Source organism: Oncorhynchus gorbuscha, linkage group LG01 (assembly GCF_021184085.1).
Source record: "Oncorhynchus gorbuscha isolate QuinsamMale2020 ecotype Even-year linkage group LG01, OgorEven_v1.0, whole genome shotgun sequence".
NCBI lineage: Eukaryota > Metazoa > Chordata > Actinopteri > Salmoniformes > Salmonidae > Oncorhynchus > Oncorhynchus gorbuscha.
Window position 1 is genome coordinate 66,238,179 of NC_060173.1, and position 13,769 is coordinate 66,251,947.

Consider the following 13,769-nt stretch of genomic DNA (forward strand, 5'->3'; position numbering starts at 1 on the left):
GTAAGGAGGGAGGCTATAGCCACAAAGTTGGCCATAAACCGGCTGTAGCATCCTGCCAGTCCCAGGAAGGACTTGACCTGTGTCTTGGTCCTTGGAACAGGCCAGTCACATACCACATGGACCTTCCTCTCCTGGGGCTTGATGTTCTGGGTCCTAGCTTCTCTATCACCTTGTTCGGCCCATGCCATGTTGCCAGGAACCTTCACTGCATGGTAGAACACGTGGAGACGATGAGGGAGTGGATGACAGCCATATAGCCAGTGGTAAGGAAACACATGGAGAAGGCCCAGCACCCCCAAGCCCCAAGCCCAGAGAAGACCAGGTCGGAGAAAAGGTGTTGGTCTGAATCCCCACTTTGTTATCTTTTACCAAATCTAATGTGTTATATTCTCCAACATTAATTTCACATTTACACAAACTTCAAAGTGTTACCTTTCAAATGGTATCAAGAATATGCATATCCTTGCTTCAGGTCCTGAGCTACAGGCAGTTAGATTTGGGTATGTCATTTTAGGTCGCACACACATACATACAGTTGAAGCTGGAAGTTTACATACACTTAGGTTGGAGTCATTAAAACTTTTTTTAATGGCTCTTTGTCGCTTCCCACGAGCCGGGTTGTGACAAAAACACTCATTCTTATGTTTAATAAATGTATCATATAGTGTGTGTGTGTCAGGCTTACAATGATGGGAAAAACAACATTTGAGAGTGCGCTGACCCTGGTGCTAGAGGGAGTACGCAGCTGGAGGTTGAATGTTTGAAGGGGTAGGGGACTATAAAAAGTTTGGGAACCACTGCTCTACAGGAATGACGGAGTCCATCCAAATCATCTTGGCTCCTGGACTCAAGGCTGCATTGAAACAATTACGTTTTAATGATCCAAGACCAACTCAGTTAATCCCGACCATTGTGAAAACGAATTGTCATAATGCTGCATCAAATGCACATTATCCTAGGGGCATTGGAAAACAATGTAACTTAATGTATGTGCCCCTAATTGCACCAAATACCTCTGTTTATCCTACAGCTATTGTATGCAGTAATCATGAGCCTATGAACCAAATGTACTGTTAGCACTGAGGCGGTGTGTCCTAGTAGGAAGGCCTATTTGTGCTGCTCACCCCTGCATGATCAGCTCCAATATAAATAACATGAGCAAGTCTATTCTGATAAGCATTAAAAACAATCAAGCAACGCAGAAAGTGCTAAAAATGGCTCATATTAAAATATACAGCTTGAGAAACAAGGTCCATGAAGTCAATAACTTGCTTGTAACAGATGGCATTCATAATCTGACTGTCTCTGAAACTCACTTAGATAATACCTTTGATGACACAGTGGTAGCAATACATCTACCGAAAAGACAGAAATGCCAATGGGGGCGGTGTTGCGGTCTATTTTCAGAACCATGTTCCTGTAAAGCTTGGAGATGATCTAATGTTAAATTAATATGGCTACAGGTTCATCTGCCTCACCTAAAGCCCATTTATGTGGGAAGCTGCTATATACCACCAAGTGCTAACAGTCAGTATCTGGATAATATGTGTGAAATGCTTTTTAATGTATGTGATATCAACAGAGAAGTATATTTTCTGGGTGATTTAAATATTGACTGTCTCTCATCAAGCTGCCCACTCAAGAAAAAATGTCAAACTGTAACCAGTGCCTGTAACCTGGTTCAGGTTATCAGTTACCCTACCAGGGAAGTTATAAACATCACAGGAAATAAATCATCAACATGTATTGATCACATCTTTACTAATGCTGCAGAAATTAGCTTTAAAGCAGTATCCAAATCCATAGGATGTAATGATCACAATATAATAGCCATATCTGGGAAAACCAAAGTCCCAAATGCTAGGCCTAATATAGTGTATAAGTGTTGTAGTGATTCATATGTTGATGATGTAAAGAATATTTGCTGGTGTGTATTGAGGAATGAGGAGGAGTGAGGAATGAGGAGCAACCAGATGCTGCACTTGACACATTTATACAATTGCTTATTCCAGTTATTAATAAGCATGCACCCATTAAGAAAATGATTGTAAAAACAGTTAAATTCCCTTGGATTGATGAGGAATTTATAAATTGTATGGTTGAGAGGGATGAGGCAAAAGGTAACTTGGCACCATCATTCATTGAATCAGATGGCTCATTCATCACAAAGCCCACTGATATTGCCAACTACTTCGATTACTTTTTCATTGGCAAGATAAGCAAACTTAGGGATGACATGCTGACACTACATATTTAAGTATATCAGACCAAATTATGAAAGGACTTTTACAAGGAAAATTACAATTGGCTCAGAACAGGGCAGCACGGCCCCTTGTATGGACACAGAGATAATATGCCAATATGTCAATAATGTGTCATTTCCAGTCACAACTTGCAGACTTGTTTACGTGCTGCTGTGCGTTTAGTTGCTAACCTTACTTTGCTACCTGACAACTTTACGGTTTTTATTTATTTATTTATTTATTGTTGCATTTTACTCCCTTTCTCCCCAATTTCGTGGTATCCAATTGTTAGTAGCTACTATCTTGTCTCATCGCTACAACTCGCGTACGGGCTTGGGAGAGACGAAGGTTGAAAGTCATGCGTCCTCCGATACACAACCCAACCAAGCCGCACTGCTGCTTAACTCAGCGCGCATCCAATCCGGAAGCCAGCCGCACCAATGTGTCGGAGGAAACACCGTGCACCTGGCAATCTTGGTTAGTCGCTGGAGTCGCTGGTGCGCGATGAGGCAAGGATATCCCTACCGGCCAAACCCTCCATAACCCGGACGACGCTAGGCCAATTGTGCGTCATCCCACAGACCTCCCGGTCGCGGTTTTCTCCTGGTTTTTCATTCAACTTTTTCACACAGTACGCTTTATCTGGACATGGTTCGTCAGGACCTCCAACAGCCGAAGATAGTAGTAACATTAATATGATGCCTTCTAATTGCAGTCGCTGTACTCATAATATACAGGAGAACAATTGCCTTACGGCGAGGATAGCTGTGCTGCAAGCCCAGCTTCAGACGCAATTGTTAGGCAAGGGTAATTTCAGTGTAGGAAAGGATGAAACAGCGTCTGTGTCACCAGTAAGTACAGATAGTAGTATAAATCCCCTCGCACGGTGCCCGCAGCCGGAAATCTTTCTCATGGCTTCTGGAGGGAAATGCTGTAGGAATGCTCAACTGGTGTCACTCATTCAGCTGACAGAAACTTTCAACCGGTTCTCCCCATTAAGCAGTGAGTCGGAGTCAGAGGCCGAGCCATCTCTGGTATCTACTCCTCCCGTTACGAGATCTGAGACGCCCACCATTAGCTCTGACAAATTGAAAACCCTAGTCATTGGCGACTCCATTACCCGCAGTATTAGACTTAAAACGAATGATCCAGCGATCATACACTGTTTACCAGGGGGCAGGGCTACCGACGTTAATGCTAATCTGAAGATGGTGCTGGCTAAAGCTAAAACTGGCGAGTGTAGAGAGTATAGGGATATTGTTATCCACGTCGGCACCAACGATGTTAGGATGAAACAGTCAGAGGTCACCAAGCACAACATAGCATCAGCGAATAAATCAGCTAGATGTGTCAGCATCGAGTAATTGTCTCTGGCCCCCTCCCAGTTAGGGGGAGTGATTCATAAATCAATCGCTGGATGAAAACTGTTTTCTGCCCCTCCCAAAAGATAGAATTTGTAGATAATTGGCCCTGTTTCTGGGACTCACCCACAAACAGGACCAAGCCTGTCATGCAGGTGAATGAGGACCCAAAAGCGACTTGGCGAAAACAGAGTCTTTAATCCAGAAAAGTAATTCTACAAACATAAGACATAATTCCACTCGTAATGACGAGAACAGACTGGAGACTCGATCAAGAACTGCAGGTTGCCTCGGGAAGGCACTTGAACCTAGCAGACTCAGACACCTGCTCTCCACGCAGCATCTGGGGGAAACACGACACGACAGGGCGATACACAGACACAGCACGGTGAACAATAGACAAGGATCCGACAGGGCAGGAACGGAAAACAAGGAGAGAAATAGGGACTCTAATCAGGGAAAAGAATAGGGAACAGGTGTGGGAAGACTAAATGATTGATTAGGGGAATAGGAACAGCTGGGAGCAGGAACGGAACGATAGAGAGAAGAGAGAGAGGAAGGGAGAGAGAAAAAGGGGAACGAACCTAAAAAGACCAGCAGGGGGAAAAACAAAATGACAAGACAATCTAAGACAAAACATGACAGTACCCCCCCACTCACCGAGCGCCTCCTGGCGCACTCGAGGAGGAATCCTGGCGGCAACGGAGGAAATCATCAATGAGTGAACGGTCCAGCACGTCCCGAGACGGAACCCAACTCCTCTCCTCAGGACCGTAACCCTCCCAATCCACTAAGTATTGGTGACCCCGTCCCCGAGAACGCATGTCCATGATCCTACGTACCTTGTAAATAGGTGCGCTCTCGACAAGGACGGGAGGGGGAGGGGAAAGACGAATGGGGGTGCGAAGAAAGGGCTTGACACAGGAGACATGGAAGACAGGATGGACGCGACGAAGATGTCGCGGAAGAAGCAGTCGCACAGCGACAGGATTGACGACCTGGGAGACACGGAACGGACCAATGAACCGCGGAGTCAACTTACGAGAAGCTGTCGTAAGAGGAAGGTTGCGAGTGGAAAGCCACACTCTCTGGCCGCAACAATACCTAGGACTCTTAATCCTGCGTTTATTGGCGGCTCTCACAGTCTGTGCCCTGTAACGGCAAAGTGCAGACCTCACCCTCCTCCAGGTGCGCTCACAACGTTGGACAAACGCTTGAGCGGAGGGAACGCTGGACTCGGCAAGCTGGGATGAGAACAGAGGAGGCTGGTAACCCAGACTACTCTGAAACGGAGATAACCCGGTAGCAGACGAAGGAAGCGAGTTGTGAGCGTATTCTGCCCAGGGGAGCTGTTCTGCCCAAGACGCAGGGTTTCTGAAAGAAAGGCTGCGTAGTATGCTACCAATCGTCTGATTGGCCCTCTCTGCTTGACCGTTAGACTGGGGATGAAACCCGGAAGAGAGACTGACGGACGCACCAATCAAACGACAGAACTCCCTCCAAAACTGTGACGTGAATTGCGGGCCTCTGTCTGAAACGGCGTCTAACGGGAGGCCATGAATTCTGAACACATTCTCGATGATGATTTGTGCCGTCTCCTTAGCGGAAGGAAGTTTAGCGAGGGGAATGAAATGTGCCGCCTTAGAGAACCTATCGACAACCGTAAGAATCACAGTCTTCCCCGCAGACAAAGGCAGACCGGTAATGAAGTCTAGGGCGATGTGAGACCATGGTCGAGAAGGAATGGGGAGCGGTCTGAGACGACCGGCAGGAGGAGAGTTACCCGACTTAGTCTGCGCGCAGTCCGAACAAGCAGCCACGAAACGGCGCGTGTCACGCTCCTGAGTCGGCCACCAAAAGCGCTGGCGAATAGACACAAGAGTGCCTCGAACACCGGGATGACCAGCTAACTTGGCAGAGTGAGCCCACTGAAGAACAGCCAGACGAGTGGAAACAGGAACGAAAAGGAGGTTACTAGGACAAGCGCGCGGCGACGCAGTGTGCGTGAGTGCTTGCTTAACCTGTCTTTCAATTCCCCAGACTGTCAACCCGACAACACGCCCATAAGGAAGAATCCCTCGGGATCAGTAGAAGCCACAGAAGAACTAAACAGACGGGATAAGGCATCAGGCTTGGTGTTTTTGCTACCCGGACGGTAAGAAATCACAAACTCGAAACGAGCGAAAAACAATGCCCAACGAGCTTGACGGGCATTAAGTCGTTTGGCAGAACGGATGTACTCAAGGTTCTTATGGTCTGTCCAAACGACAAAGGAACGGTCGCCCCTCCAACCACTGTCGCCATTCGCCTAGGGCTAAGCGGATGGCGAGCAGTTCATGGTTACCCACATCATAGTTGCGTTCAGATGGCGACAGGCGATGAGAAAAATAAGCGCAAGGATGAACCTTATCGTCAGACTGGAAGCGCTGGGATAGAATGGCTCCCACGCCTACCTCTGAAGCGTCAACCTCGACAATGAATTGTCTAGTGACGTCAGGAGTAACGAGGATAGGAGCGGACGTAAAACGTTCTTTTAGAAGATCAAAAGCTCCTGGGCGGAACCGGACCACTTAAAACACGTCTTGACAGAAGTAAGAGCTGTGAGAGGGGCAGCAACTTGACCGAAATTACGAATGAAACGCCGATAGAAATTAGCGAAACCTAAAAAGCGCTGCAACTCGACACGTGACCTTGGAACGGGCCAATCACTGACAGCTTGGACCTTAGCGGAATCCATCTGAATGCCTTCAGCGGAAATAACGGAACCGAGAAAAGTAACGGAGGAGACATGAAAAGAGCACTTCTCAGCCTTCACGTAGAGACAATTCTCTAAAAGGCGCTGTAGAACACGTCGAACGTGCTGAACATGAACCTCGAGTGACGGTGAAAAAATCAGGATATCGTCAAGATAGACAAAAACAAAGATGTTCAGCATGTCTCTCAGAACATCATTAACTAATGCCTGAAAAACAGCTGGCGCATTGGCGAGACCAAACGGCAGAACCCGGTACTCAAAATGCCCTAACGGAGTGTTAAACGCCGTTTTCCACTCGTCCCCCTCTCTGATGCGCACGAGATGGTAAGCGTTACGAAGGTCCAACTTAGTAAAGCACCTGGCTCCCTGCAGAATCTCGAAGGCTGATGACATAAGGGGAAGCGGATAACGATTCTTAACCGTTATGTCATTCAGCCCTCGATAATCCACGCAGGGGCGCAGAGTACCGTCCTTCTTCTTTACAAAAAAGAACCCCGCCCCGGCCGGAGAGGAAGAAGGCACTATGGTACCGGCGTCAAGAGACACAGATAAATAATCCTCGAGAGCCTTACGTTCGGGAGCCGACAGAGAGTATAGTCTACCCCGAGGGGGAGTGGTCCCCGGAAGGAGATCAATACTACAATCATACGACCGGTGAGGAGGAAGGGAGTTGGCTCGGGACCGACTGAAGACCGTGCGCAGATCATGATATTCCTCCGGCACTCCTGTCAAATCGCCAGGTTCCTCCTGAGAAGTGGGGACAGAAGAAATGGGAGGGATGGCAGACATTAAACACTTCACATGACAAGAAACGTTCCAGGATAGGATAGAATTACTAGACCAATTAATAGAAGGATTATGACATACTAGCCAGGGATGACCCAAAACAACAGGTGTAAAAGGTGAACGAAAAATCAAAAAAGAAATAGTCTCACTGTGGTTACCAGATACTGTGAGAGTTAAAGGTAGTGTCTCAAATCTGATACTGGGAAGATGACTACCATCTAAGGCAAACATGGGCGTAGGCTTGTCTAACTGTCTGAAAGGAATGTCATGTTTCCGAGCCCATGCTTCGTCCATGAAACAACCCTCAGCCCCCGAGTCAATCAAGGCACTGCATGTAGCACCCGAACCGGTCCAGCGTAGATGGACCGACATAGTAGTACAGGATCTAGATGAAGAGACCTGAGTAGTAGCGCTCACCAGTAGCCCTCCGCTTACTGATGAGCTCTGGCCTTTACTGGACATGAATTGACAAAATGTCCATCAAATCCGCAATAGAGGCACAGGCGGTTGGTGATCCTCCGTTCCCTCTCCTTAGTCGAGATGCGAATACCTCCCAGCTGCATGGGCTCAGTCTCTGAGCCAGAGGAGGGAGATGGTTGCGATGCGGAGCAGGGAAACACTGTTGACGCGAGCTCTCTTCCACGAGCTTGGTGACGAAGATCTACCCGTCGTTCTATGCGGATGGCGAGAGCAATCAAAGAGTCCACACTGGCGGGAACCTCCCGAGAGAGAATCTCATCTTTGACCACTGCGTGGAGTCCCTCCAGAAAACGAGCGAGCAGCGCCGGCTCGTTCCAGTCACTAGAGGCAGCAAGAGTGCGAAACTCTATAGAGTAATCCGTTATGGATCGATCACCTTGGCATAGGGAAGCCAGGGCCCTAGAAGCCTCCCTACCAAAAACTGAACGGTCAAAAACCCGAATCATCTCCTCTTCAAAGTTCTGGTAATTGTTTGAACAATCAGCCCTTGCCTCCCAGATAGCTGTGCCCCACTCTCGAGCCCGGCCAGTAAGGAGTGAAATGACGTAAGCAACCCGAGCTCTCTCGCTAGAGTATGTGTTGGGTTGGAGAGAGAACACAATATCACACTGGGTGAGAAAGGAGCGGCACTCCGTGGGCTGCCCGGAGTAGCAAGGTGGGTTATTAACCCTAGGTTCCGGAGGCTCGGCAGGCCAGGAAGTAACAGGTGGCACGAGACGAAGACTCTGGAACTGTCCAGAGAGGTCGGAAACCTGAGCGGACAGGTTCTCCACGGCATGGCGAGCAGCAGACAATTCCTGCTCGTGTCTGCCGAGCATGGCTCCTTGGATCTCGACGGCAGTGTTACGAACGTCTGTAGTCGCTGGGTCCATTCTTTGGTCGGATCCTTCTGTCATGCAGGTGAATGAGGACCCAAAAGCGACTTGGCGAAAACAGAGTCTTTAATCCAGAAAAGTAATTCTACAAACATAAGACATAATTCCACTCGTAATGACGAGAACAGACTGGAGACTCGATCAAGAACTGCAGGTTGCCTCGGGAAGGCACTTGAACCTAGCAGACTCAGACACCTGCTCTCCACGCAGCATCTGAGGGAAACACGACACGACAGGGCGATACACAGACACAGCACGGTGAACAATAGACAAGGATCCGACAGGGCAGGAACGGAAAACAAGGAGAGAAATAGGGACTCTAATCAGGGAAAAGAATAGGGAACAGGTGTGGGAAGACTAAATGATTGATTAGGGGAATAGGAACAGCTGGGAGCAGGAACAGAACGATAGAGAGAAGAGAGAGAGGAAGGGAGAGAGAAAAAGGGGAACGAACCTAAAAAGACCAGCAGGGGGAAAAACAAAATGACAAGACAATCTAAGACAAAACATGACAAAGCCTGGCCTGTTGAGGTGTGACGGACTCCATCCTAGCTAGAGGGGTGTTCTCATCTTATCTACGAACATAGACAGGGATCTAACTCCCCTAGCTCCACAATGAAATAGGGTGCAGGCCAGGCAGCAGGCTGTTAGCCAGCCTGCCAGCTTAGTGGAGTCTGCCACTAGCACAGTCAGTGTAGTCAGCTCAGCTATCCCCATTGAGTCCGTGTCTGTGCCTAGGTTGGGCAAAACTAAACATGGTGGTGTTCACCTTAGGAATCTCACTAGAATAACGACCTCCTCCATTCCTGCCATTATTGAAAGAGATCGCGATGCCTCACATCTTAAAATAGGGCTACTTAATGTTAGATCCCTCACTTCCAAGGCAGTTAGAGTCAATGAACTAATCACTGATCATAATCTTGATGTGATTGGCCTGACTGAAACATGGCTTAAGCCTGATGAATTTACTGTGTTAAATGAGGCCTCACATCCTGGTTACACTAGTGAACATAACCCCCGCGCATCCTGCAAAGACGGAGGTGTTGCTAACATTTACGATAGCAAATTTCAATTTACAACAAAAAGTGACGTTTTCGTCTTTTGAGCTTCTAGTCGTGAAATCTATGCAGCCTACTCGATCACTTTTTACAGGCCTCCTGGGCCATATACAGCGTTCCTCACAGAGTTCCCTGAATTCCTATCGGACCTTGTAGTCATAGCAGATAATATTCACATTTTTGGTGACTTTAATATTCACAAGGAAAAGTCCACAAACCCACTCCAAAGGCTTTCGGAGCCATCATCGACTCAGTGGGTTTTGTCCAACATGTCTCCTGACTTATTTACTGCCACAGTCATACTCTCAACCTAGTTTTGTGCCATGGACTAAATGTTGTGGATCTTAATGTTTTTCCTCATTATCCTGGACTATCTGACAACCATTTATTACGTTTGCAATTGCAACAAATAATCTGCTCAGACCCCAATCAAGGAGCATCAAAAGACATCCTATAAATTCTCAGACAACCCAAAGATTCCTTGGTGCCCTTCCAGACTTCCTCTGCCTACCCAAGGAGGTCAGAGGACAAAAATCAGTTAAACACCTAACTGAGCAACTCAATTTAACCTTGTGCAATGCCCTAGATGCAGTTGCACCCCTAAAAACAATTGTCAGAAGAAACTAGCTCCCTGGTATACAGATAATACCTGGGCTCTGAAGCAAGCTTCTAGAAAATTGGAACGGAAATGGCGCTACACCAAACTGGAAGTCTTCCGACTAGCTTGGAAAGACAGTACTCTGCAGTATCGAAGAGCCCTCACTGCTGCTCGATCATCCTATTTTTCCAACTTAATTTAGGAAAATCAGAACAATCCTACATTTATTTTTGATACTGTCGCAAAGCTAACTAAAAACCAGCATTCCCCAAGAGAGGATGGCTTTCACTTCAGCAGTAATAAATTAATGAACTTCTTCTTAGAAAGCAAATTACAGACTCCTCTTTAAATCTGCGTATTCCTCCAAAGCTCAGTTGTCCTGTGTCTGCACAACTCTGCCAGGACCTAGGTTCAAGGGAGACACTCAAGTGTTTTAATTCTATATCTCTTGATACAATGACGAAAATAATCATGGCCTCTAAACCGTCAAGCTGCATACTGGACCCTATTCCAACTAAACTACTGAAAGAGCTGCTTCCTGTGCTTGGCTCTCCTATGTTGAACATAATAAACGGCTCTCTATCCACTGGATGTGTACCAAACTCACTAAAAGTGGCAGTAATATAGCCTCTCTTGAAAAAGCCAAACCTTGACCCAGAAAATATAAAAAACTATCGACCTATTTCGAATCTCCTATTCCTCTCAAAATGTTTTGGAAAAGCTGTTGCGCGTTAACTCACTGCCTTCCTGAAGACAAACAATGTATACGAAATGCTTCAGTCTGGTTTGAGACCCCATCATAGCACTGAGACCGCACTTATGAAGGTGGTAAATGACCTTTTAAATGGCGTCAGACAGAGGCTCTGCATCTGTCCTCGTGCTCCTAGACCTTAGTGCTGCTTTAGATACCGTCGATCACCACATTATTTTGGAGAGATTGGAAACCCAAATTGGTCTACATGGACAAGTTCTGGCCTGGTTTAGATCTTATCTGTCAGAAAGATATCAGTTTGTTGCTGTGAATGGTTTGTCCTCTGACAAATCAACTGTAAGTTTCGGTGTTCCTCAAGATTCCGTTTTAGGACCACTGTTGTTTTCACTATATATTTTACCTCTTGGGGATGTCATTTGTAAACATAATGTTAACTTTCACTGCTTGCGTATGACACACAGCTGTACATTTCAATGAAACATGGTGAAGCCCCAAAATTGCCCTCACTGGAAGCCTGTGCTTCAGACATAAGGAAGTGGATGGCTGCAAACATTCTACTTTTAAACTCAGACAAAACAGAGATGCTTGTTCTAGGTCCCAAGAAACAAAGAGATCTTCTGTTGATTCTGACAATTAATCTTGATGGTTGTACATTCGTCTCAAATAAAACTGTGAAGGACCTCGGCGTTACTCTGGACCCTGATCTCTCTTTTGACGAACATATCAAGACTATTTCAAGGACAGCTTTTTTTCATTTACGTAACAATGCAAAAATCAGAAATGTTCTGTCCAAAAATGATGCAGATAAATGAATCCATGCTTTTGTTACTTCTAGGTTAGACTAATGCAATTCTCTACTTTCCGGCTACCCGGATAAAGCACTAAATAAACTTCAGTTAGTGCTAAATATGGCTGATGGAATCCTGACTAGAAAAAAAGATTTGATCATATTACTCCAGTGCTAGCCTCCCTACACTGGCTTCCTGTTAAGTCAAGGGCTGATTTCATGGTTTTACTGCTAACCTACAAAGCATTATATGGGCTTGCTCCTAACTATCTTTCTGATTTGGTCCTGCCGTACATACCTACACGTACGCTACGGTCACAAGACGCAGGCCTCCTAATTGTCCCTAGAATTTCTAAGCATACAGCTGGAGGCAGGGATTTCTCCTATAGAGCTCCATTTTAATGGAATGGTCTGCCTACCCATGTGAGAGATGCAGACTCGAATTCAACCTTGAAGTCTTTATTGAAGACTCATCTCTTTGGTAGGTCCTATGATTGAGTATAGTCTGGCCCAGGAGTGTGAATGTGAACGGAAAGGCACTGGAGCAACGAACCGCCCTTGCTGTCTCTGCCTGGCCGGTTCCCCTCTCTCCACTGGGATTCTCTGCCTCTAACCCTATTACAGGGGCTGAGTCAATGGCTTACTGGTGCTCTTCCATGCTGTCCCTAGGAGGGGTGCGTCACTTGAGTGGGTTGAGTCACTGACGTGGTCTTCCTGTTTGGGTTGGCTCCCCCCCTTGGGTTGTGCCGTGGTGGAGATCTTTGTGGGCTATACTCGGCCTTGTCTCAAGATGGTAAGTTGGTGGTTGAAGATATTTCTCTAGTGGTGTGGTGGCTGTGCTTAGGAAAAGTGGGTGGGGTTTTATCCTGCCTGTTTGGCCGTGTCCGGGGGTATCATCGGATGGGGCCACAGTGTCTCCTGACCCCTCCTGTCTCAGGCGCCAGTATTTATGCTGCATTAGTTTATGTGTCGTGGGGCTAGGGTCAGTCTGTTATATCTGGAGTATTTATCCTGTCTTATCCGGTGTCCTGTGTAAATTTAATTATGCTCTCTCTAATTCTATCTTTCTCTCTCTCTCTCGGAGGACCATGCCTCAGGACTACCTGGCATGATGACTCCTTGTTGTCCCCAGTCCAGCTGGCCGTGCTGCTGCTCCAGTTTCAACTGTTCTGCCTGCGGCTATGGAACCCTGACCTGTTCACTGTGATTACTATTATTTGACCATGCTGGTAATTTATGAACATTTGAACATCTTGGCCATGTTCTGTTATAATCTCAGCCAGAAGAGCACTGGCCACCCCTCATAGCCTGGTTCCTCTCTAGGTTTCTTCCTGCTTCAGCATTGCTTGCTGTTTGGGGTTTTAGGCTGGGTTTCTGTACAGCACTTTGATATATCAGCTGATGTAAGAAGGGCTGTATAAATACATTTGATTTGAATATCTACTGGCTCAAAGGACGAGAGATTGACTTCATCACTACTTGTATTCATGAGAGGTATTGACATGTTGAATGCACCGAGCTGTCTGAACTACTGGCACACAGCTCGGACACCCATGCATACCCCACAAGGGGTATCTTCACAGTGCCCAAGTCCAGAACAGACTATGGGAGGCGCACAGTAGTATATAGAGCCATAACAACATGGAACTCAATTCCACATCAAGTAACTGATGCAAGCAGTAAAATTAGATTTAAAAACAGATTTAAAAAACACCTTATGGAACAGTGGGGACTATGAAGCAATACAAGCATAGGCAAAGACACATGCACACACACACAATAACATACGCACTATACACACACATACACATGGATTTAGTACTATAGATATGTGGTAGTAGTGGAGTAGGGGCCTGAGGGCACACAATGTGTTGTGAAATCTGTGAATGCATTGTAATGTTTTTAAAATTGTATAAACTACCTTGCTGCCCTGTTCCGATCCAATTTTTGTGGGCACCTGACCACACAACTGAACAGCTGCTAATGGGGATCCATAATAAATACAAATACATTGACTTTTTAAGCACATTTTTACTCTAGAACTTAAGAGATGAAATACTTATGGACTTCAACTTTTCATTTATTTGCAAACATTTCTAAAAACATAATTCCAC